The 21,723-nt window shown below is 42.6% G+C and overlaps 1 long non-coding RNA gene across 1 annotated transcript in view; it reads left to right on the top strand.

Moving 5' to 3' along the window:
* Positions 1-1,056: 1,056 nt before the first annotated feature.
* The window catches only part of LOC129628905 (uncharacterized), a 30,989-nt gene continuing 10,322 nt past the window's right edge, over positions 1,057-21,723 (top strand). The window contains exons 1-2 of the long non-coding RNA XR_008702973.1: positions 1,057-1,116; positions 10,212-10,284. This is a non-coding gene — a long non-coding RNA (uncharacterized LOC129628905). The remainder of the gene's footprint in view (positions 1,117-10,211; positions 10,285-21,723) is intronic.

Genomic DNA, 21,723 nt, shown 5'->3' on the forward strand with positions numbered 1-21,723 from the left:
AGGCTTGATGTCTGTGGCTTCAGGTGGTCTGGAGAGAGGCTAAATTCCTGGTCTCATGGAAACTGGAAATCTTGTTTGACTTACTGGCTTATCTTTAGTTATGCCCAATATTAGCAGAGATGTGGCACTTAGCTGCTCAGAAGTGCCTTTGAAGTTGGTATAGTATATTGTTAACTTTTAACAACAACCTTTTGATTAGGTGAGGGGGTGGAGGTTGGTATTCTCCTCATTTTACATCAAAGAACACTGAGGCCTAAAGAGGCAACACATTGCTTGCCAGAGGCCATGTCATCAGTCTCAGTTACTTATTCATTTATTCACCTCAAATACTACAATGTGCCTAGAGTATGGCCAGACTCTGGGTTAGGTACTCACAGTACCAAAACAAACAAGATCCAGATCTTAACACAGTTTCTTATATTCTAAGAGAGAAGATAGATGCACAAAAGATCATTATAAGCCATCTACTCTACTCAAAAAAAAAATTATTTATGGAGAACTTGTTACTGGAGATATAGCAACAAGCATGTCAAAGCTGATACTATCATGTTGAGAAGTAAATAAGTGTATATAATATATTAGGTGGTCGTAAGTGCTACAAAGAAATGCCAGTGAGGAAAAGGGACAGAAGGTGACAGGGGTGGGACTATGACATTTTAAATAACAACTAGAGAAGACTTCTCAGTGAGGTTGCAGTTGTGAGAGAACCAGATGAAAGGAAGGATTAAATCCCAGGAGTCCTGGAGGGAGGCCCATCAAGTGCAAAGATCCTGTGGCAGGAACAGGCTTGATGTGTTCAAGGAGCAGCAGGAGAGGCGGTGGGACTAGGGAGGAATGGACAGGGGAGGAGGAGGTGAGAGATGAAGACAGAGTGAGCAGAGGGCCCCAGCATGGAGTTCCTGCAGGCATGACAAGGACTTTGGGCTTTTTATTTTCATCTTTAAAATTTTTTTAGTAAGCCACTGAAGGGTTTTGAGCAAACAAATGATGTGATTTAATCATGTTATGACAGGATTACCTTTATTATTGGGTTGAGGAATAGACCGTAGAGGTCAAGACAAGAAGTATGGTGACCAGTATGGAGACTGGCCAAGTTGCAAATGAACCAGAGGACAGGTAAGCTGTGACTCTGTACCAGACTGGTAGTCATGGAGGTGTTGATGGGATTTGGGGCATAGTTTTACTAAATTTGCTGTTTTGGGGGGTACTGGCTGTGAGGAGAAGAGAGAACTACATGGGGATGTGGGGGCGCCAAGGAAAGGTGCTGTCATTGGTCAAGTTCTCTGGGAGACAGATTCTGAGTCTCTGAGATTTGGGTGCATAAGGCTTTTTGGGGAGTGTTTTCAGGGACAATACCTGTGAGGGAGTAAAAGAAGATGGAGAGATGGAGACTTGCACTGTGATGCAGTTGCAATAGAGGCCTCAGCTGATCCCATGGTAAGTTCTGGAATGGGGATAACTCTTTATTATTATCCCATTTGAGGCAAGGAGGCTGCCCCTTTATACCCCACATCATTGGATGCTAGCTGTCCCCAGGGAGGTGGGGTTCAATGCTACCTCTGGCTGAACAAACAATTTCTAAGCCAAGAGCAGCCAATACTTCCAGCAGCTGGTAGAGTGCGTACCTCCATCCTGAAGGGAAACCTGGGTGACAAACCACACTGTCCGCTACAGGTGCCCACTCCAGGCTGGTGGGGGCAGGTCAGAGAGGACTTCTCAGAAGAAAAGATATTGGAGTGATTTTAAAAGACCCCATGGTATTTTTCTCAGTCATGTGATTTTGATCATGCAAGAGAAGGTGTTTGAAGAAGAGCCAAACTCAACTTGATTACCAAAACTGGCTTATTTACACTCATTTGTGAAATCTTTACTAGGCCATTACATGTATATATATCATCAGTCAGTTCAGTTGCTCAGTGGTGTCTGACTCTTTGCGACCCCGTGAATTGCAGCACGCCAGGCCTCCCTGTCCATCACCAACTCCCAGAGTTCACTCAGACTCACGTCCATCGATTCAGTGATGCCATCCAGCCATCTCATCCTCTGTCGAACCCTTCTCCTCATGCCCCCAATCCCTCCCAGCATCAGAGTCTTTTCCAATGAGTCAACTCTTTGCATGAGGTGGCCAAAGTACTGGAGTTTCAGCTTTAGCATCATTCCTTCCAAAGAAATCCCAGGGCTGATCTCCTTCAGAATGGACTGGTTGGATCTCCTTGCAGTCCAAGGGACTCTCAAGACTCTTCTCTAACACCACAGTTCAAAAGCATCAATTCTTTGGCGCTCAGCTTTCTTCACAGTCCAACTCTCACATCCATACATGACCAATGGAAAAACCATAGCCTTGACTAGACAAACCTTTGTTGGCAAAGTAATGTCTCTGCTTTTCAATATGCTATCTAGGTTGGTCATAACTTTCCTTCCGAGGAGTAAGCATCTTTGAATTTCATGGCTGTAATCACCGTCTGCAGTGATTTTGGAGCCCCCCAAAATAAAGTCTGACACTGTTTCTCCTGTTTCCCCATCTATTTGCCATGAAGTGATGGAACCAGATGCCATGATCTTCGTTTTCTGAATGTTAAGCTTTAAGCCAACTTTTTCACTCTCCTCTTTCACTTTCATCAAGAGGCTTTTTAGTTCCTCTTCACTTTCTGCCCTAAGGGTGGTGTCATCTGCATATCTGAAGTTATTGATATTTCTCCCAGCGATCTTGATTCCAGCTTGTGCTTCTTCCAGCCCAGCATTTCTCATGATGTACTCTGCATATAAGTTAAATAAGAAGGATGGCAATATACAGCCTTGACGTACTCCTTTTCCTATTTGGAACCAGTCTGTTGTTCCATGTCCAGTTCTAACTGTTGCTTCCTGATCTGCATACAGGTTTCTCAAGAGGCAGGTCAGGTGGTCTGGTATTCCCATCTCTTTCAGAATTTTCCACAGTTTATTGTGATTCACACAGTCAAAGGCTTTGGCACAGTCAATAAAGCAGAAATAGATGTTTTTCTGGGACTCTCTTGCTTTTTTGATGATCCAGCAGATGTTTGCAATTTGATCTCTGGTTCCTCTGCCTTTTCTAAAACCAGCTTGAACATCTGGAAGTTCATGGTCTACGTATTGCTGAAGCCTGTCTTGGAGAATTTTGAGCATTACTTTACTAGCATGTGAGATGAGTGCAATTGTGCGGTAGTTTGAGCATTCTTTGGCATTGCCTTTCTTTGGGATTAGAATGAAAACTGACCTTTTCCAGTCCTGTGGCCACTGCTGAGTTTTCCGAATTTGCTGGCACGTTGAGTGCAGCACTGTCACGGCATCATCTTTCAGGATTTGAAATAGCTCAACTGGAATTCCATCACCTCCACTAGCTTTGTTCATAGTGATGCTTTCTAAGGCCCACTTGACTTCACATTCCAGGATGTCTGGCTCTAGGTGAGTGATCACACCATCGTGATTATCTTGGTCGTGAAGATCTTTTTTGTACAGTTCTTCTGTGTATTCCTGCCACCTCTTCTTAATATCTACTGCTTCTGATAGGTCCATACTATTTCTGTCCTTTATCGAGCCCATCTTTGCATGAAATGTTCCCTTGGTATCTCTAATCTGAAGCGACTTAGCATGCAGGCATGCATGCATACACGGGAAGGCAATCTTTACAATATAATCTGCTGGCTTCTAGAGCCCAAATCTGATATTTTCCTCTCAGAAGGGTGAGAATAATTTTCACAAATATCCTTTAAATACATTAATAGACTCTTCTACAGATCCTGATGCCAGCCACTCTCCAACTCCTCTGTAGAAAAATCTAGAGGAAACATTCAAAATTGTTGCAAATAGCATTTATGTCAGCTCTTGGAAAGGACTTTATGCTCCTAAGAGCTATTAAAAATATTAGCATGTTAGAAAATCCTGTTCATTGAGGAATATTTAGTTGCCAGGAATTTAAACCAGTTGAAATGGTAATTTTGCCTTAGAAAATAGCTACATGCTTTGAATTAATAGATTAAACATATATATATATACACACACATATATATGTTCTATATATATAACATGTTCTATATATAGACAGAATATATATATATATATATATATATATATATATATATATATTTAAAGGATATTTGTGAAAATTATTCTCACTCTTCTGAGAGGAAAATATCAGATTTGGGCTCTAGAAGCTGGCAGATTATATTGTAAAGATTGCCTTCCCACGTATGCATGTGTGCCTGCATGCTAAGTCTCTTCAGTTGTGTCCAACTCTTTGAGACACTATGGAGAGTAGCCTGCCAGGCTCCTCTGTCCATGTGATTCTCCAGGCAAGAGAACTGAAGTGAGTTGCCAGCCCTCCTCCAGGGGGTCTGCCCGACCCAAGGATTGAATTCGTGTCTCTTACATCTCCTGCATTGGCAGGCAGTTTCTTTACCATGTATGAGTAAGCACATATATGTGTGTGGTTACGTACTTGTATCTTTATGTGTACGCTTGTATGTGTAGGCAAGTATGATGAGTATGAAAAAACAAGTGTGCATGAATGTTTTTGTGTGTTTTAGTTCGCATGAAAGTCTGCATGTCTTGGGGGATGTTTATAATGCTTGCATGTCTTGGGGGTGATTTGGGTGTGTGTATACTATAGGGGTGTGTGTGCGTGTGTAATATATGCATGAGAATGAACATGTGTGGGCACGTCAGCAATTCTTCTGCTACTTGAGGTAATCAGATCTTATGGTTCCAAGGCAGAAATATAAATGCCAAGGTCAGGTTTCTCGCCTGCAGCAACTTTCCCGTAGTGATCCTGCTCCAAACATTTTCCTTAGGGGTCTCTCCAGTTCTTTCCTCTCTTCCCACCAGGGGTCAATGCCCAAAGGGGCCTCAGGCAGCTTCCTGGCCTTTAGAGCTGACTCTCTGATGTCCACCCCAGGATCCTTGGCTGTGGCAGTCCTGTCATGTTAGACCCTCTGCTGTCACTGCCAAAGTGACAATTGATGATCAGAACTGGGGCTGCCCAGAAACCTAACTTGTCAGGGCTCTTTGATCTGCCCAGCCTCAGAGTGGAGCAGAGCCTGGCACAAGCGCCTTTGATGGGGCTGGCCAATAAGAGAGCGGAGGCTGGCCCTACCTCATCCCAGCTGTCTTTGATGCCCATCCTGCCCTCCAAGGATCAGCCTATAGAAGCAAGCACGTGGAGTAGGAGCCAGTCACGCTACTGCCTGTAACTTAGTCCTGGAAAGTCTTCTCTGAGTGTTTGGCCTGGTGATACTTGTGTCTTGGGAATACAGAAGCCCATTCTTAGAAACCTTGCTCTTTAAATCAACCAGTATTTACAGAGAATTTACAGAGATGGCAGGGCAAAATCATTACACACGCAGCCTGTCAAATCAGAAAACTTGGATTAAATGTGGCTACTTAATAATTGTTTCAACTTGGGTGTGCCCTCTGTGTCTTTATTTTCTCATCTCTAATGGAGCTGTTGTAAGGGCCAAACTAGATAGTGCATATAAAGCACTTACTAAGACACCTATCAAGCCTGCATAGATGTTAGTTATTATCATTGCGGGAGGTTGTCTGGTCCAGTGGTGAAGACACATATACTCCTAAAATTGTATGACCTGGGTTGAAATCCCAGCTCCATATCCTAGTTGCATCCTATCATCCTGATAGGATAATTAGGAGGATTAAATGAGCTCAGTTCAGTTCAGTTCAGTTCATTTCAGTCGCTCAGTCGAGTCCTACTGTTTCCGACCCCATGAATTGCAGCACGCCAGGCCTCACTGTCCATCACCAACTCCCAGAGTTTACCCAAACTCATGTCCATTGAGTCGGTGATGCCATCCAGCCATCTCATCCTCTGTCATCCCCTTCTCCTCCTGCCCCCAATCCCTCCCAGCATCAGGATCTCTTCTAATGAGTCAACTCTTCGCATGAGGTGGCCATAGTATTGGAGTTTCAGCTTCAGCATCAGTCCTTCCAATGAACACCCAGGACTGATCTCCTTTAGGATGGACAGGTTGGATCTCCTTGCAGTCCAAGGGACTCTCAAGAGTCTTTTCCAACACCACAGTTCAAAAGCATCAATTCTTTAGCACTCAGCTTTTTTCACAGTTCAACTCTCACATCCATACATGACTATTGGAAAAACCATAGCCTTGAATAGACGGACCTTTGTTGGCAAAGTAATGTCTGCTTTTGAATATGCTATCTAGGTTGGTCATAACTTTCCTTCCAAGGAGTAAGCGTCTTTTAATTGCATGGCTGCAGTCACCATCTGCAGTGATTTTGGAGCCCCAGAAAATAAAGTCTGACACTGTTTCCACTGTTTCCCCATCTATTTGCCATGAAGTGATGGAACCAGATGCCATGATCTTCGTTTTCTGAATGTTAAGCTTTAAGCCAACTTTTTCAGTCTCCTCTTTCACTTTCATCAAGAGGCTTTTTAGTTCCTCTTCACTTTCTGCCCTAAGGGTGGTGTCATCTGCATATCTGAGGTTATTGATATTTCTCCCAACGATCTTGATTCCAGCTTGTGCTTCTTCCAGCCCAGCATTTCTCATGATGTACTCTGCATATAAGTTAAATAAGAAGGGTGGCAATATACAGCCTTGACGTACTCCTTTTCCTATTTGGAACCAGTCTGTTGTTCCATGTCCAGTTCTAACTGTTGCTTCCTGATCTGCATACAGGTTTCTCAAGAGGCAGGTCAGGTGGTCTGGTATTCCCATCTCTTTCAGAATTTTCCACAGTTTATTGTGATTCACACAGTCAAAGGCTTTGGCACAGTCAATAAAGCAGAAATAGATGTTTTTCTGGGACTCTCTTGCTTTTTTGATGATCCAGCAGATGTTGGCAAGTTGATCTCTGGTTCCTCTGCCTTTTCTAAAACCAGCTTGAACATCTGGAAGTTCACGGTTCACGTACTGCTGAAGCCTGGCTTGGAGAATTTTGAGCATTACTTTACTAGCGTGTGAGATGAGTGCAATTGTGCAGTCGTTTGAGCATTTTGGGCAGTGCCTTTCTTTGGGATTGGAATGAAAACTGACCTTTTCCAGTCCTGAGGCCACTGCTGAGTTTTCCAAATTTGCTGGCATATTGAGTGCAGCACTTTCACAGCATCATCTTTCAGGATTTGGAATAGCTCCACTGGAATTCCATCACCTCCACTAGCTTTGTTCGTAGTGATGCTTTCTAAGGCCCACTTGACTTCACATTCCAGGATGTCTGGCTCTAGGTGAGTGATCAAATGCCTAGAAGAGTATTTCACCTAGAGTATATGCTCCACAAAAATTAGTTTTTAATAATTTGGTACAAGGGCCAACTTGGAAAGGGTATATGAAGTCCTTTGCCTACCTCTGGAATAAATCTTCAATATTTTTTCTTCTTTATTTCCCTGAGATTGTATCTACATTTGTAATTTAAACTGTCACTTTCTGACTCAAAATTCTGAATCAATCATGTCACTCCTCAGCTTAAATTTCTTTAAGCTAGATTCCATTATCCAGGGAGTAGTCCAAACCACTTAGAGGGCATCCTAGGCTCTGTTCACCTCCTCAGAATCATAACTCATGACTCCTCCTCTCTTCACTGCTCATGCCTTCAACTCCCACAGCTATCTGCCAGCCACGACAATGTAGGCTTGTGTTCATCTTTGTGGGCTTGTCATTGCTCTCCCCTCTGCCTAAAATGCCCTTTCCTCCACTGTTGGCCTGTAAACACCTTTTATTCTCATATCTCAAGACCCCTCCTATACAAAGACTCATATTTAAGATCCCTTCTATACATAGCCTTTTTTGATCATTTCCCACATGGTAGAGTTGGCCATTACTTTCATGCTCCCTGCCTTGATCTAGGACTTGTCTTGGCTCCTGCAACGTGGCAGGGCACTTACTGTTCTACTCCTTTTACAGACTGTATGCTTCTTGAGTGGGACCCTGAGTTAGTCCCTTCCGGATTACCAGTCAACACTGTGCCTTCACAAGACTCTGAGTAGAGTGCCTGCCACACGGTAGACACTCAGTGAATATCTCCTCAGTGGATCCCATCAGTCTCTTTCTATCTCTCTTTCATCTTTCAGGGCCAGGAACCTCTTGCACCTCCTCCTCTGGAGTCTTTGGCTCCTCAAGCTCAGCTGATTCATGATCATCTTTGCCACATTTCCTCAAGCTGCTCTCCCTTAATGCAATGGGCGCCACCGTCCATTTACCCAACCTTCTGATATGGAAACTGGAGAGTCACCTTTGAAGCCCTTGGTTACAGTCCCCACAACACACTCCAAATCATCACGAGGACTTGCTGATTTGACCATGTAAATGTTTTTTCCCTTTATCCTCTCCCTTTGGCTTCCTCTCTGTGAAGGGTCCATCTCTTATGGTGGTAAATCTCACCACATTCCTATAGAACTTAAATATTTCCCATCATTTCCAGGATAGCATTCAAACTCCTTGGCATCACTCATCATCACCCCAGGATCTGACTCCCACCTCTCTCTCTACAGTCAACTCTCCTATTGTATCCAGTGCTCTTGCTATGCCTGACCACTCACCCTTCCAGAATGTGCCAAACTATGTCCACCACTCTCTCACTAGACAGTTATTTCTGTGCTACTCGGAATGTCTTTTCCCTACCACATCCCTCCACTCCAATATACCTCCTGTCCCTTGAAGCCCAGCACAAATGCCACAGTGTGACAGACACGTTTCCAGATTCCTCCTTTATACCCTCCTAACTCCTCCCTCTGCCACCATGCAGAATCTCTCCTGGGGGGGTTTTCACAGCACTTAATAATTAGCTGGCCATGCTGTATTACTTATTCATTTCTTTTAAATGTGTTTATCCCCATGTCTATACTATCAACTCTTTGAGGACAATTGCATGAACTTAGCTTAATAATTCCCTAAGAATCTCAGGTTATTAATCTACAAAATGAGATGGAACAGTTCATGCAAAGATGGGCTCAATAAAGGACAGAAATGGTATGGACCTAACAGAAGCAGAAGATATTAATAAGAGGTGGCAAGAATACACAGAGAAAAGATCTTCACAACCCAGAAAACCATGATGGTGTGATCACTCACCTAGAGCCAGGCATCCTGGAATGTGAAGTCAAGTGAGCCTAAAGAAGCATCACTATCAACAAAGCTAGTGGAGGTGATGGAATTCTTGAGCTTTTTCAAATCCTAGAAGATGATGCTGTGAAAGTGCTGAACAGTGGAAACAGTAGCTGACTTTATTTTTGGGGGCTCCCAAATCACTGCAGATGGTGATTACAGCCATGAAATTAAAAGATGCTTACTCCTTGGAAGGAAAGTTATGACCAACCTAGACAGCATATTGAAAAGCAGAGACATTACTTTGCCAACAAAGGTCCATCTAGTCAAGGCTATGGTTTTTCCAGTAGTCATGTATGGATGTGAGAGTTGGACTATAAAGAAAGCTGAGCGCTGAAGAATTGATGCTTTTGAACTGTGGTGTTGGAGAAGACTCTTGAGAGTCCCTTGGACTGCAAGGAGATCCAACCAGTCTGTCCTAAAGGAGATCAGTCCTGGTTGTTCATTGGAAGGACTGATGTTGAAGCTGAAACTCCAATACTTTGGCCACCTGATGCAAAAGCTGACTCATTTGAAAAGAAAGATTGAGGGCAGGAGGAGAAGGAGACGACAGAGGATGAGATGGCTGGATGGCATCACTGACTCGATGGACGTGAGTTTGAGTGAACTCCGGGAGTTGGTGATGGACAGGGAGGCCTGGCGTGCTGCGATCATGGGGTCACAAAGAGTGGGACATGACTGAGCAACTGAAATGAGAGACATTTCTGGTTGTCACAAAAGGAGGGGGTGCTACTGGCATCTAATGAGTAGAGGCCAGAATTAGCCACCCATGACAAAGAATTCTCAAGCCAAAAATGTCAATAATGCTGAGGCTGAGAAACTATGATCTAACATAATAAATCTGAAGTTTTCATAGCTTTGAGTATCAACTCAGTTGAAAAGGGGTTTAAATATGCTAGTTGGTCTGTATGCCAACATCTAAAAAAATCTAACTCTGTTTTCTCCTGCTGACACTGCCATCAAGGTGTGAGGAGTTTATATCTGTGACAAAATAGCTCATTTGTTCTATATATTCAAAGATCATGCATAGTTTAGTCTGAAAATTATGGGAAACATAAGAAAGTGCCAACTCTTTATCTGTAGGTATATTCATATATATTTTATTCCACTGTAACCCAGATAACTACCCTCACATTACAGATGAAGAACTTGAGACTCAGAGAAGTTATCCAGCTTATCAATCACACAGCTGGTAAGTGTCAACTCAGTGCCTATCATTCCAAATGAGAATATATATCTTTAAACTCATTAATACTTTCTAAGATATGCAAGGAAAACTTCTGAATCATTAATGATAGTTAATGAGGTGAGGAGGGTAATTAGCATTTGACCATATATCTATATATGGCAACCCACTGCAATATTCTTGCCTGGGAAATCCCATGGACAGAGGAGACTGGCGGGCTACAGTCCATAGGGTTGCAAAGGGTTGAACACGACTGAAGCAACCTAACCACATATATCTATATTATTAGAATTTTCAGTAAGCATATATTACTTTCATTTGAAAACTAATACATTTTAAAAGACCCAATTAAACAAATCATTGACATTTTTCTCATATTAATTTTAGGATTCGTCCTTGACAAAACTATAAAGTAGGAGATGGTCTCTGATGCATGTACCCATTCTCTTGCTTTTAACCCAATTTCCTACCCAGTGTCCTTATGCCAAAATATGTTTACCTACCTAGATATCAGAAAAGATGTTATAGTTATTCACATTAAGATTTAATATGCTATTATCTCGTGGTGTTCACTGAGCATAGGATAGTATCCTAGGTCAAAAGAATGACTGTGTTAATCTCTAGTATCAGAAGACTAGAAGAGGTTTGGGGGCAAGACTTTTCTTCTCTTCTGGTCCTGCAACCATCTGCCCAGACAGTTCTTAAAGAGGGGATCTGCCTTGTGAGCCCACTGCCAAGAAGGGCACACTTAATGGGGAATGGGGCACTGTCCTAAATGGTCTACCAATGCCAGCACGTGTGTGAGACTGCTTGTCAAAGAAGAACAATGCCCAGACTCCCCTTTCTGGCATCCAAGGGTCCCCAACACAGACCTCTCCTCCAGCTTTATCTCCAGTGAACTACATTCATATGCTTGACACCTCATCCCATCTGCCCTTCTCAAATGCCACCTCTTCTATGAAGTTCCTCTTGGTTTTTCCAATGAGATGGAGCCACTGCTTCCTTTGTCTCTTCCTACTTTACCCTTGGATGTGTATTTCAACCCTCCTCCCTACCCTGCACACCCTACATTTACTAAACTACTAAATTTCTTAGGGAAAATGTTCTACTTTACACATTATTATATTTGTAGTAGACAGCCTAACACATAGTAGGTTTTGATACACAGTATTTTTCCCCTTTATTATATACAAATCAAAGAGAATCTAAAATTCCTGCAACCCAAATTTCCCTGCTTTAGAAAAGATAAAATTGTAGAGGAACTTTACAAATGGGAACAGCCACCTACCTGACAGTGGAAATAAATTTGGTATTCCCCCAAGCAGAGCCTGAGATAAAGATTTATTTTCAGAAATTGTAAGGAGATTGTTTCAGTAAGCAGGGATTGGGGAGGAAAAGTCAATAAATGGATGTATTGTTGAAGCTGTCTCTTTGGGTATTAGGAGCTATATTCCACTGGAAGCTTCAGAATGCCTCCCAGCATGACTCATCTGCAGGATAGGAGGCCGGGGATTTATCTCCCAGCTCCTGTGTTCTCTCTGATGAGATTTTCTTCCTTGAGGTCATTAGTGAAGTCGCTCAGTCGTGTCCAACTCTTTGTGACCCCATGGACTGTAGCCTACCAGGCTCCTCTGTCCATGGGATTTTCCAGGCAATAGTACTAGAGTGGATTTCCATTTCCTTCTCCAAGGGATCTTCCTGACCCAGGGATCTAACCCAGGTTTCCCACATTGTAGACAGACGCTTTACCATCTGAGCCACCAGGGAAGTCAAAGTCAGTTTACTTATCATGGAGCTAGTGAGGACCCCAGATCAAAAAATGAAAAGATGTACAGCACATGGTTGAGATGGGACCTGACTCATTTGAGGTGTGTCTGGGTTTGCATGAAGCATCCACAGAAAATGTGGCTGAGGAGGGCTTAGAGGATGTGACTTGAGGTACTGTCTTTGGTTGAGATTCTGAGGTATGGACTTCAAGTAGACAAGTACCAGTTTATTGAGAAGTATTCTGGAGAACAAGAACTGAGGGAGTGAGGGAAGCAGAATTGAGCAGAAGCAGAGGGTGAATGCTAATGCACTTGCAATCAAGGCTTCTGCTGATCTTAGAACGATCTCTGGAGCTGAGACGGTCCTTCAGAGATGTTCTGAATCAAGACAGGGTGCCACGACCTTGGCTATCATACATCAGCTAGTAATTGCATGAGTGCTGTCCCAGAAAAAATGATAAACTGGGCTTCCCTTCAGCAGATGGCAATTCCAAGAAAGGGTCTCAGTGGAAGTCATCAGCAGGTGACCCTTTTAGCTGCTGGGGGAAGGAGTGTTTTGGTCATGGAGCAGGGATCTAGGTGGTGCCCACAGAACCCACTGAAGGCACCTAAGTCATCGTTAGAGTCCATCCTTGGCGCAGTTCCGGTCAACTTGCATCTCCCATTACCTCCATGTCAACTGAGCCTCCAAAGTGTTTTCTAGCTTAAAATTCCGAAACCATTTAATTCAGAAGGCTTAGTTGAAAAAACTCCAATCACCACTGTATTTTTAAATTGATTTTTGTCATCTCCCTCTCCTCTGACTTATTCTAGATTTCCCTCCCCCTTGGTCAGCATCGAAGTTGCTCAGGGTCTCTGTCCCTTTTGCTTATCTAGACTTTCATCTTGAGGAATCCTTGCTTTTATCAGGCTTGAGATGCTGCCACTGTCCATTCACCACTTCCACTGGTGCAGAAGAAACAAAAGACACCCTTGTGAATCCTCTGGGTTCTAGCCACATGCTTCAGCTTTGCACACATGCTAAGTTGCTTCAGTCATGTCCAACTCTTTGCAACCCTACAGACTATAGCCCACCAGACTCCTCGTCCATGGGATTCTCCAGGCAAAAATACTAGAGTGGGTTGCTGTGCCCTCCTCCAGGGATCGAACCAACATCTCTTATGTCTCCTGCATTGGCAGGCAAATTCTTTACCACTAGCACCACCCGGAAGCTTCAACTTTAGCAGAACACTTATTTTGTTTCCCACTGGTAATGTCATTTCCCTGAGAACTGAAACTGTAGCCCAGCAGAACCTAAGATCTCAGGGACAAAAGACACAAATTTTGAAGATAAGTAAGAGGAGGGCCAGAGAAGGCAATGGCACCCCGCTCCAGTACTCTTGCCTGGAAAATCCCATGGACAGGGGAGCCTGTCTGACTCTTTTGCAACCCCATGGACTGTAGCCTTCCAGACTCCCCTGCAGTTCAGGGAGTCACTGGGAGTCGGACACGACTGAGCGACTTCACTTTCATTTTCACTTTCATGCATGGGAGGAGGAAATGGCGACCCGTTTCAGTGTTCTTGCCTAGAGAACCCCAGGGACTGCAGGGCCTGGTGGGCTGCCGTCTATGGGGTCGCACAGAGTCGGACACGACTGAAGTGACTTAGCAGCAGCAGCAGCAAGAGGAGGGCCAATCCTACTTTTACCATTTGGCCCCTATACTTTTACTTTACAGCTACTGGAGATTGTAATAGGTTCAATAATGGCCCTAAAAGATATCACAAAACAGTGTAAATGTTACCTCTTAGGTAATATCTGAAAAATTACATATGTGTGTGTGTGTGTGTATGTGTGTATGCATGTGTGTGTGTGTATTGGTCTCTGTTTTCAATTCCTGGCACAGAGCTTCTAAAACCCATGTGATTTCTTAAGTAATAAGAACACTAGAAACATCTCTTGTCCTACTATTTATCTTGGAACCTATTCCTGATACAGGGCTCCTAAAAACTCTTATAATTTCCTAAGTGATAAGAGCATTAAGAGAATCTTTTTTTTTCTCATGAGGTGACTCACTTGGGTGGGCTCCTGGATGACTTGTGTATGGGGCCTGATCACCAGAAAGACCAAGTCATGATTACAAGCTTGGACTTTTCAGCCCCCAGCCCCTTTCTCCAGAGAGAAGAGCTGGAACTGGAGTGAATAACTGATCATACCTATGCGAGGAAGCTCCGTGAAATCCCACTAGTAAGCAGTTCAGAGAGTTTCCAAATTGGTGAACATATCCACACTGGGAAGATTATATACCCAAATCACAGGGACAGAAGCTCCAATGTTCAGGACCCTCCTAGACCTTAGGTATCTCTTCACCTGGCTGTTCATATCCATCCTTTAATCATACCCTTAATAAGCTGATAAACCTAAGTAAGTATTTCCATGAGTTTTGCGAGCTACTCTAGCAAATTAATCAAACCCAAAGAGGGGATCATTGGAGCCTCCAATCTATAGCTGGTTAATCAGAAGCTCAGATGATAACCTGGGCTTGTGATTGGCATCTGAAGTATGTGTGAAACGGGGTGGCAGGGGTGGTCTGTGGGACTAAGCCCTTAACCTATGTGATGTGTTGTTATCTCCAGGTAGAGAATGTCAGAATTGAGTGAAAACATAGAACACCCAGCTGGTATCACAGAGAATTGATTGTTCTCCACACATTTGGTGTGAAAAACCTCCTCATGTTTGGTGACCAGAAGTGAAGAAGTGTTCTGTGAGAGTAGTATAGAAGCCTCATAGGAAGAAATATATGCTAGGGAAAAACTGGTTTTTCCAACACAGGTTAATTATTTTTTATGGGAAAAGTGAATTTGCAGATATGATTAAATTAAAGATCTTGAGATAGTGAGATTGCCCTGAATGCTCTGGGTGGGCCCTGAGTGCAATCATAATTGTTCTTATAAGAGAGTGACAGAGGGAAAAGAGATACAGACAGAAGAGGTGACAATGAGAGAATGGTGGCAGAGACAGGAAGATGTGGCCACAAGCCAAGGATTGCTGGCAGCCACCAGAAGCAGGGAGAGGCAAGATTCAGCTCTAGAGTCTCTGGAAGGAGTGTGACCTTACCAGCACTTTGATTTTGGCTGGTTGATACTGAATTCAGGCTCCTGGCCTCTAGAGTTGTGAGAGAATGAATTCTGCTATTTTTAAGTCACCAAGTTTTCAGCAGTTTGTTACAGCGGCCTCAGGAAACAGATACAGGGACATTGTGCAAATACATCACTCTTTGGTTTACTCTTACACCACGTACTAGAAAAGAACAACCTAACATCTCAGGGTTTCACTCCAAACTGGTGTCTTGCTGAGTTTTTAATGGACCATTCAACTTTCAGTTGACCTAAATTCTCTGATTCATCATCACTATTTGTCAGAAAACAGATATTTACAGACATCTCAGCAATAGCATTTCTGAGCCCACCAGATCTGAGGCAATGAGAACTGGTATGAATTTACATGCTCATGCTCAGTAGCTCAGTCATGTCCAGAGACCTCATGGACCATAGTCCGCCAGGCTTCTCTCTCCATGGAATTTTCCAGGCAAGAATACTGGAGTGGGTTGCCATTTCCTACCCCAGGTGTGAATTTACATAAGGTCCCTCTTCTCCAAGATTCAGAACAACTTTGTTTAAGGGAGACAAATGGTAAATAAGATATTAAGCCAAAATCTATCCTCTACTTCTTTTACTTTTTCTGCAGAATTCTCAGGTCAAGTAGATTTCTCATTTTTAGTTATAAGAATATGCCTGATGGTAGTTGCTTTAGTTATAGAACTTTACACTTTTCATGTTCTATTTTCCACCCAGGTGTCATGCTGAATTAAGAAGTAAAAACATCTGAATATCAGCAGGACCCTTTGTTTTCTCCTTTTCTTTGTTGTTGTTGTTGTTTTTTTTTTCCTCCTCTCAGTGTGGAAGGATCATTATAGCTTAAATCTTCCTCTGCAAAGCAAAATGAGTCCATCAATTCTTCCACCCGACAGAGCCTGGGCCTGTCTTCCTCTCTGTAGCTCAGAGCCCATGTCCTTCTTGGCAGCAAGAAAAAGAAAGGCTATTGAGTACTTTATTCTCCGTCTGTTTGATAAAAAAGCATGTTTGTTTTTGTTCATAGATTTAAAGCCCAAAATGGGCCAGTCCTGTAAATAAAACATGGGCTCTCATTTGAAAAATTTATTACAAGGAATTTTGTTTATGATTTCATCTTCTCCACTAATAATTAATTGGAGGTCTTCTCTGGTCCCCAAAGACCAACCATCATTCAGACTGTACGGAAGGATGATCCAACACAGCGTCTCTCGGTCTCTCATCCACAGCCAAAGGAGCCGTCTCAATGTGCTAGCATGTTAGCCTGCATTGGGGAAGTTGAGTTGATGATAGAACTCGCCTGTTCACGTGTCTGGGCCATATTTACTAAGTCTGTATGTGACACTGAGGATGGAGAATACTGTTAGGAAACTTTTCCTTGAAACTATCCTGATAGCTTATAAGCACCATGCTCCTCCTCCCTCCTCAACTGCGGAGAATGGAAGGTTATTCAAACTGTTTGGTTTAACAAAGGAAAGGCATACAACCCACATATACGCCATTGTACAAGTGATAATAATAGCTGATACTTAGTGAGTGTATTCTATGTGTTGGACGCTAGCCTGAGAGAATTCTACATGAATCATCTCAGTCCATAAAACAACTGTTTCAGTCAGGGTAGACTGAATTATGCTGTTGTAACAAATGACCCCTAAATCTTCATGGTTTTCAAGGACAAGGCTTATTTTTCTCTCTTGCTACAGGTCCACTGCAGGTTGGTGGGGGCTCTGACCATGTTGCTCTCACTCTGGGACCCCAGCAGCCAAGCAGGTAATATTTAGAACATGGCCTTTGTGGCAGAGCACAAGAATATCCCAGAGGCTTTCACTTCAGTAATTGACACTCATCATTTCAGTTCACAACTTATTGGCCAAAACTAACCATATGACCCTTCCTCTTACAAAGGGTTCAGGAGGTGCAATTTACTGTGTGGACCCAAAAATGGGGAATGAATTGGGGTGGCAACTAGAAATATTTACTGAATAGAATTAGTAACCATACAACAACCTTGAAAGGTTTTTAATTCCTACCCCCTACCATCACTTTATAGGTTTATAGATAGTAGATTAGAAGACTGAGGAATAGAAAGGATATATAACTTGCTTGGGGTCACGCATCTAATACATGGGGGGAGTAAGGGCTTCCCAGGTGGTGTAGTGGTAAAGAATCTGTCTGCTAATACAGGAGACACCAGAGATGCAGGATTGATCCCTGGGTTGGGAAGATCCCCTAGAGGAGGAAACAGCAACCCACTCCAGTATTCTTGCCTGGGAAATTCCATGGACAGAGGAGCCTGAAAGGCTACAGTCCATGAGGTCGCAAAGAGTCGGACAAGACTGAGTGGAGCACAGTAAAGATTCGGACTCAGGAAACCTGACGACCCCCTCCCCCAACCCCAACATGTTCACTCAGCCCTGTGCATGCACATGCTTAAACTTACACTCTCACTCACTCACATCTTGGGGTGCCAATTAAGTGGGTCCAGAGCCGTTAAGTCAATGTTTCCTTCATATGAATCCTAGAGTGGAGACAGAGTGGTGAGGGTGAGCCAAAGTCCTTAGAGAGAATTGAAGGTCACATCAGAGAACTGTTTAATCACTAAGTCCAAAAGGCAGGATCAAGGCCAAGAAAGAAACTAAAAGTTAAAAGTCAAGAACAAGAAAGGGGAATATGGTTGGCAACAGAGAGAGGTTAGTCCTGTGCTGGATGTCAATCACAAGAGAAGCTTTTGTGATTTTTTTTTTTCTTTTTTGTAATGCAAGTGCCTGACTTAAGCTTTGATTGTTGAGACATCCACTTCAAAGAGGCATGCACTTTAAGGATGGCTATCTTAAATAAACACCTTGCCAGCCACAGGACTTAAATATAGGATGCCTCCCTGGACTGAGGCTCCTTTATTCTGGAGATCTTGGTTGATTTCAATGACTAGTCATTTGGGTCACTTGTTTTTCCCTCTTCCAATGTTTTACGTTCCTGCTCTTATGTTTCAAATTAACCAGTATAGAGTGAGTCCATGAAACCTTTAGCACCCCATCCTCAACCCCAATAAAAGCAGAACCCCAGGCCTGCATGCAACCTCACTGTGTGGCCCCAGGGGTGCTGTGTAATTTCCAGGTCTTGTAAATAATAACCCCCTGCATGCTTTTTTCAAGGTTTCTTGATGGTTATTGCTAAAGGGCATCTTATAACTTTAATAAGAACCACAGGCCTGGTTCAGTCATATCACTGGTTATTGATAGGCTGAAACTGATACAAAACAATTGGCATAATCAGCAGGACTGCAAAGTTTTTCTTGCAATTAACTGAGGCTAATGCCCTTTATCTGCAAGTTGCTGCAGTTCAGTTCAGTTCAGTCACTCAGTCATGTCCAATTCTTTGCGACCCTGTGAACTGCAGCACGCCAGGCTTCCCTGTCCATCATCAACTCCCTGACCTTGTTCAAACTCATGTCCATTGAGTCAGTGAGGCCACCCAACCATCAAAAGTACTTACTAACCACCTAATTCAGTTCTTATATGGGGAAGGTGCGCTGCTTGCTGGAGGTCTGCCGTGCTGCTTGTGTGCTTTTGCATATTGCCTGTGTCGTGTGTTGCTTGAGGTATCCAACCTAAAAGGTCATGGCTTCCATAATAATCCAATGATCTCCCCAGAGCAGCATGATCAAGACCAAATGATCTAGTAAGAAGGTTAGACCATTAATTATAAAGTCCTTAATTGACCAGTAATGTGCAAAAGGATCCTTCATGCTTCAAGGTGAAGGAGAACTAAGGAGGGTAGACTGGATTGCAAGGCCATTTTGTCATCACTTAAAGAGAGGTTCTGGACTACAGGCATGAGGAAGAGATTTCCATAGATGAGGAGCTCAGGACACCTCCACTTGCATCACAGAGTCAGCACATTGTGCCCAGACTACGTGTCCTAACCCAGAAGAGTGAAAGAGCTTTGCACTTGGAAAATAATGACACCACCGGAGGAAAGTTACAACAGAAACCTATAGTCTGCATCACCACTTCACTGACTACCATCACTCTTTGTCCCTTGACCCATTAGGACATTGTGAGTCCGATCTCTGGCGTGAGGTTGCTAAAAAATTAATGGACGGATATAAAAGTTCTAAATGTCTGATACCAGCTCCTCCTAAGAACCCCATGGATGTACAGCAGCTCCTTGATAAATGCAAAATGCCATGGGTGCTTCCTGGGCATTGCTCAATACTATGGCATATCAACATGCCAAGACTTTGATTTTATACTCCAGAGATTTTCCAGAAAACTCTGTCCATCACATCAATGGAAACAAACCCCAATATTCGAAAGGTCTTTTGGTATAACCTTGTAGCTCAGTCGGTAAAGAATCTGCCTGCAGTGCAGGAGACCCAGGTTCGATTCCTGGGTTGGGAAGATCCCCTGGAGAAGGAAATGGCAACCCACTCCAGTATCCTTGCCTGGAAAAATCTCATGGACAGAGGAGCCTGGTGGGCTGCAGTCCATGGGGTCGCAAAGAGTCAGGCACGACTGAGCGACTAACACTTACTTACTAAAAAGGAAAATGACCACCTACAAAGATGGCTCATAGTGACATCATCCAAAATTTTCTGGCAACAATACACGAGATGAAGGTAACGAAAAAAATCAAGAAATAGAAACTAGAATCAGAAACTGTACCTTAACTGCAATTCAAACCTTTCTTACAGATTTTATGTAGCAGGAAGAAGAGAGGTGAAGTAGTGGCTATTGCAGGCTTTTCATTTGTTTGTCTGGGATAGTCTCTGAATTGTTATTCATAGCTACCAAAGTACATCAACTAGCCAGTCTTTCTAAAGATCCTAAAATTCATATTCTCTTACAGATTCAACTGGGCTGTAAGCTCATTTCTTCTTAGATACCACAAATCCTGAGGTCCCTCAACTATCCCCTGAATGGGAAAGAACTAAGAAACCTGCCTCACCAGGCATCTCTGCCACCCAGGGAGATGTTAATAGGATTGTTGAGAGCCCTGGTGGGGAAAAAAGGAAAAGGTGAAGGCAAAGAACACTAAAGCTGTATTTGTACCAGGGACACCCCTCTCCTTACTTGGATATTTATTGCTTGGTGCTGTGCACACTTCCATCACAATGATCACTGCTAAGGCTCACAGTGAATGGGAAATATTAAAATGAAGCCTCTCTCCTGCTGCACGAAATTGACATGGTCCAACAGGTTTATCATTTCCATGACCACAGTGACCCAGATGACCTCCTCTTCATTTCTAACTCTGAAGAGGCCCCATTTGACCCTGAGTTCAGAGAATTATTTTTACAGAAAGCTCCTCCTAATTACAGGGCTGCACTACTACATCTTAATTGGGATTACCAAAATCATGCAAAAAGCTCTAAAAGTCTTACAGAGAAACTAGATATTTAGATCTTCTAGCAGATATGTCCTATTTTACCATGAAAAATTGTATTATGAGCAAGTGTATGTTTCTAGAAATTATAAAATGCACTCATAAAGTTGCCAATTTTAATGATGATATACAATTGCTTACTTCCTAGTTTTCAATGGAAATTAAGTTTTCTAAGGGTTATGAATTCTAACATGCTATGCTATGCTATGCTAAGTCACTTCAGTCGTGTCCAACTCTGTGCGACCCCATAGACTGTAGCCTACTAGGCTCCCCCGTCCCTGGGATTCTCCAGGCAAGAACACTGGAGTGGGTTGCCATTTCCTTCTCCAATGTATAAAAGTGAAAAGTGAAAGTGAAGTCGCTCAGTCGTGTCCAACTCTTAGCGGCCCCATAGATTGCAGCCTAACAGGCTCCTCCATCCATGGGATTTTCCAAGCAAGAGTACTGGAGTGGGGTGCCATTGTTTTCTCTGAATTCTAACATATGTAATTAAAATTACTATAAAAATGAGGAAAAGAGCTCTGTATGCAAGGAAAGTAGGATATGTTTGGGGGTAAGAAGTGTGGTATAAAGATGCATTTTAGTTAGAAGGAATTAATTTTGTCCTAAGACTGGTTATTTCATAATGGGAAAGAAGAAAAACAGAACAAAATCTGAATGTAAAAATATTATAAAAGGTTTGTGGGAAAGGAATTTTACATGTGATCAGGCTGGCTAAGATTGAAATTGATCTAAATAAGTTTTTAAGAATAAAGAATGAACAAATTTTAGTATCAAAAGTACACTGGTACAAAATTAGAATTTGGTTTTCTCTTTGTTTAAAAGGACAAAATTTGCTTGGATTATTGGTCTGCTGTTAATAAGTGACCATGAAAGTTTTGTTCATTTGTTTGTTTTCCTTTTGGGTAATCTATCTGGAAAGCAAAGACTTTGTGTCTTACCAAAATAATTTACTCTGCTTCAAGTTATCTTTATCTACAGGTCTTTGATTCTGAAGTAAAGATAGTCTTTTCAAAATTAAGAGCTAAATTTTGCATAGAACTATGCAACTTCCTGCATTTGCCTTTAAAATCTTTTATTATCACTTTGGTTAAATTAGTAATTAGTATTATTTCCTTATTATTTGTGATCCTATTTAATGAAGTATCTAAGATGTTTTGAAATATTTGACAAACTTCCTAAAAT

The sequence above is a fragment of the Bubalus kerabau genome, chromosome 15, assembly GCF_029407905.1.
Source record: "Bubalus kerabau isolate K-KA32 ecotype Philippines breed swamp buffalo chromosome 15, PCC_UOA_SB_1v2, whole genome shotgun sequence".
In the NCBI taxonomy this organism is placed as follows: domain Eukaryota; kingdom Metazoa; phylum Chordata; class Mammalia; order Artiodactyla; family Bovidae; genus Bubalus; species Bubalus kerabau.